The following is a 4,714-nucleotide window of genomic DNA, read 5'->3' as shown; positions in this document are numbered from 1 at the left end:
ATGACAGGTCAAGTCATCCACCCACACCAACAGCATGTTTGTCATGAAGACAGGTCAAGTCATCCACCCACACCAACAGCATGTTTGTCATGAAGACAGGTCAAGTCTCCCTCCCACACCAACAGCATGTTTGTCATGAAGACAGGTCAAGTCATCCACCCACACCAACAGCATGTTTGTCATGAAGACAGGTCAAGTCATCCACCCACACCAACAGCATGTTTGTCACGAGGACTGGTCAAGCCATCCACCCACACCAACAGCATGTTTGTCATCCCCTCAAAAATGCAAAGAAAGATGAACAGAATGGATTTTTGGGAACAGATTCTCTTTTTCAATTTGACAGATTAGCAATTAAACCAAATTAAAAGCAGGGTACATAAATGTTAAACATTAACAAAAGCAGTTACACAAGCCGTTAAAAATGAGAATATCAACGCCATATATCATGTTATCAGGTGAGCTCACCACTGACAAGTCTCTCCAGGGTGGAGAGCCGTACCTTTTTCACCCCAGCTTTCTCCAGCATGAATCTGACTTGGACCCCAGGAGACATGGTCATACTAGACTTGTACACATAGACATCATACCCAGGTATATCAGCCTGATGAGCCTTTTCCCTCAGAGAACTTTACAGCCCATTGCCAGGTGTTATAATCCAGGGTGCCTTCAGAAGAGTAGAACCCAACCCAGGAGTTATTAAACGTTTTCTTCCAGGCAGTGAAGGATTTCTTTACATACAGACGAGCGCAGGCCTTTCCATCCTTTACGAAGAGCTGCAGACTGGTGTCATGTCCATTATCAACAGGAATCTCTTGGTTGGCATCATGAAACCAGAACCTCTCCAGATCTCCTCTCCAGTTGGAGACCCAAACCCCAAGTAATTCCACCATGATTTTACCTCCTTATGGAGCCTGACCTGAGACCAGGGTTAAGGGGTACTGAAGTGTTATAGCTCCCAGAGGCTTTTCCCCGACTGATGATCTGTCCAGCTCGCCTTACTGTCACTGTTATTGCTCTATAAAGCATCACCATTACACCCTGGTCTAATAGCCTCTGGGGATCCCACTCCAGATGATCCTGGCTTTTCCTCTATTTGTGGTTTTCTACACCAAGCTTAATCAATGCATTATCCTTATCCCCCATGTCACTCTGGGGTTGAGATGTTAAACGAAGAGCTTGATCCTTAATAAATAAGGTTTTGGGATGTGTAAAGTACAATACAATTGCCAGAAGAAGTGCCAGACCAGGTGTGTCCCCAGATGTTTTCCAGTTCTTGCAGACTGTTGTGGTTGATCTCACATTATATATACGTGGAATGTCATTTAGGTTAATGGTTGGTAGACTTTGGGATTTGTCTCAGGAGGCTGACATTGACACGGTATGTATTGTCTGGATCATAGGCACTTCCTCTGGTTTTCATTTGGTGGATAGTGCTGTGTGACATAGGCCTCGTCTGCAATGAACTGATTGGACCCATCCTCCCTAACTCTGGAGTATGACCCTGTCCCTGCTGTTCTCAGGTCCCCTTGAGTTGTAGAATCTTCGAGTTACATAATGAGGAAGTGCCGTCATTGAGCCAATAGAGTTCATATTCCCTACTGAGTAGTAGATTCCGCTTTCAGGAAGCAGAAAAAGGTAATGAAGGTGGGCTGTTTCCATAGAAATGAAAGCCATAGTCTCCCTGGTTGGGTTGAAATTGAGTCTCATGTTGCCGTTGTTGTCAATGTAAATGTTGTTGGCTAGCCAGTGGAGCAGCATGAGGCCGTGTCGGAGAGGTGTGACCAAACTCTATTCCCTTGAGGTCCTTTATTGAACTAAGGGTTCCTCTGACAGCGCATACTGAGGCCAGAGACAGACACAATATGAAACAACCCAGGATGCCCCTTTCAACCATGGCCAGCCTGTGACAAAAACAAATACTGTGTCAACATTTGTACATTTTTCAATAAATTAAAAAACAAATAAATACATCTGTAACTTATTTCTAGTGCTCGGAAAACATCAGAAATATCTGACAAACTTTCATTTTTGAAGTTAACTGTCACTATATCGGACCTTTGTCCCACTATGTAAAATTAGTTAATAAGTCCTCACATTACACTGTATGTATAGTTTGTATCAGTAGCTTATTTTTGTGGTTGGCAATAGGTTTAACGTTTTAAGACTCCCAAAAGTCTTGGTCTGAAAATGTTAGCTCTAAAAATGTCAGAAGATATCAGACAAACTTTTATTTTGGAGTGAACTGTGTAACGATATCAGAGCAATTTGTCCCAATATATACGATGAGGTTTTCCAAAATAACATTTGGAACTTGTAAAACACGATCAATACTGTAATATGATGTAATAAGTCCTCACATCAAAAAAACAAATTAGTTCCAATAAAAAATCTCACTCACCTTCTTGTGCAGCCTACTACCAGAATCTAGTCTTGACTGTGTTTGTTTCTCTCTTCTATCAACAGAACCCGAGAATGAAAGTAACTAAAAGGTGCTTCTTATAGCCTACATACACATAGCCAGTACACAGGACAGATACAAACAACAGAAAAACAGAGTTTTACAAAGGCTGATCTGTGATGTCACTGGGTCACTCATGTTTCTATAGAAATGAAACTTATCACTAGACTGAGTAAATTTCACTTTCAGGACGCAGAAAATATAATGCATGGATCTGAGAGTTTTATAGGAATGAAAGCCATGCTTCTGTAGTACGCTTGGGCATTCTGAATCTTTTCGGGAGCCAGATAATTCAGCTACGTTCAGCTAAAAGAGACATTTATTTGGCTCCAAACGCTCTCCCTGCTCAGTAGTGCTTAAAAATGTACTTAAAACTATGAAGCAGTCACAAGATGGGACTTCAACAGGGCTATGGTTGCCTGCTATGTTCTGGACTAGTTCTTTTGTTATGTCTTTTGTTTTAGTATGGTCAGGGTGTGAGTTGGGTGGGTTGGGGTCTATGTTCCTTTGTTATGTCTTTGTTTTAGTATGGTCAGGGTGTGAGCTGTGTGGGTTGTCTATGTTCCTTTTTCTATGTGGTGTTTTTTAGGTTGGCCTGGTATGGTTCTCAATCAGAGGCAGGTGTCATTAGTTGTCTCTATTGAGAATCATACGTAGGTAGCCTTTTCCCACCTGTGTGGTGGGTGATTGTTTTCTGTTGAGTGTTTGTATCTGCACCAGACAGAACTGTTTCATTTAGATCGTTCTGGTTATTTTGTGTTTGTGTTCATGAAAATAAATTATCAATATGGACACTTACCACGCTGCGCATTGGTCCTCCTCTTCTTCCACCACAAACAACTGTTACAATGGCATGTCAAGGGAACTGTAGCCTGCTGTTCAGATGGGTTAAATGGAAACTGAAATCTGGACATTGAACAACCAAAAATAACCTACTGTTTTTTTGCAACCCAAAGTCCTCTGATAATATTAGTACTATGTGAATCGACATGAGCGAAATGTTTGAGTTTGTCAGGTGTTACTTGCGGTTTGACCAAGAAAACAACTGATTCAATAAATTGTCTAAAATGCTGCGCATAGCCTATATATGAAGGGCCTACGTGTATCAACTTTCATAGTGAATGATTTTGTTTATATGTTTTGTGCGAATGAATTGAACATCACCAAATGCATCATAAAAAATGCTGTGCCTATTTAATGCAACCCTGCTGTTAATAAGATCACAAAGCAGCATACAACTGAGCTAAATGTTTGGAACAAGTTTACCTTCTAATCCATTTCCTAAAAACGCACATCAAGTCCACGTTAGATGTTTAGCTCACATCTGAAGGCTGGGGAGCATTTAGGACGTCTTCTACTGCCGATTGCTAAACTATCCTAATGATTATGATCTGTCATGGAAATTAATGTATACTGAGAGAGACTTTGTTATTTCGTCAAACGATCATCTTTAAAAAATAAATATCTTTATTTTATAATGATTAATTATTGCAATAATGAAGATGGTTGACCACACACACCGAAGTGTGTGTTGCCGAGAGCTTAACCTTTAATCAAAAACAGAGATCTTCTATAGGAGACCCAAACATGCCTAGTCATGGCTGGTTCCACCCCCCCCCCCCCCCATGCAGATTGGGGGGCACCACAATCCATCCTGGATTCATCCTGTGTTCATCTGCAGCCAGGGACATTTCCCAGATGCAAGAATGATTAGACACAATAAGGGATTGTTCTACTCCTCCGGGCTCTTTCTATCTCGGATCACACACACCACATCTTATCTATGGAAAACCAGCTGTAGGTTTTTATCACCAAGTTATTAATCAATTGTCAGCTCAGGCTATCTATAGTAAAACCATATGCCCAGATTAGCTGCAGGGAGATAAGAGTGGAGACCAGAAAAACACATCATTAGTAGAACAGAAATGTATTACTATTTGTTAAGTATTAATTGTTAACTATTAATATCAAACAAATCAGGTAATTCTTCTTTCACAGATCACACTTCCTCAATTCAAATATTGTGGCAACACTATACCAAAGACAGTTTGGTATGGTTTACAAACTTGGGAACCAGGCTCGAGTTTTATCAGTGTAGCCTGGACTTGTTGAAATATCTTCATGCCTAGAAAAAAACCTCCAGGCTTCAGTCATAGCTGTCAATTAATAGAAAAAGAGAAAGTATTACAGAGAGCAGTTTGGAGAAAACTCGTCCTGTCTGAATCATCCTTTGGAATAATGGACATTCTGGGG

At 40.8% G+C, this 4,714-nt stretch overlaps 1 pseudogene; it reads right to left on the bottom strand.

The window, feature by feature from the left end:
• Positions 1–468: 468 nt before the first annotated feature.
• LOC135537882 (uncharacterized) lies at positions 469–1,767 on the bottom strand (annotated as a pseudogene).
• Between the last annotated feature and the right edge of the window lie 2,947 nt (positions 1,768–4,714).

Source organism: Oncorhynchus masou, unplaced genomic scaffold (assembly GCF_036934945.1).
Source record: "Oncorhynchus masou masou isolate Uvic2021 unplaced genomic scaffold, UVic_Omas_1.1 unplaced_scaffold_8689, whole genome shotgun sequence".
NCBI classification, from domain to species: domain Eukaryota; kingdom Metazoa; phylum Chordata; class Actinopteri; order Salmoniformes; family Salmonidae; genus Oncorhynchus; species Oncorhynchus masou.
Note: the sequence above shows the minus strand (reverse complement) of the source record. Positions and strands in the feature narration are given on the sequence as shown.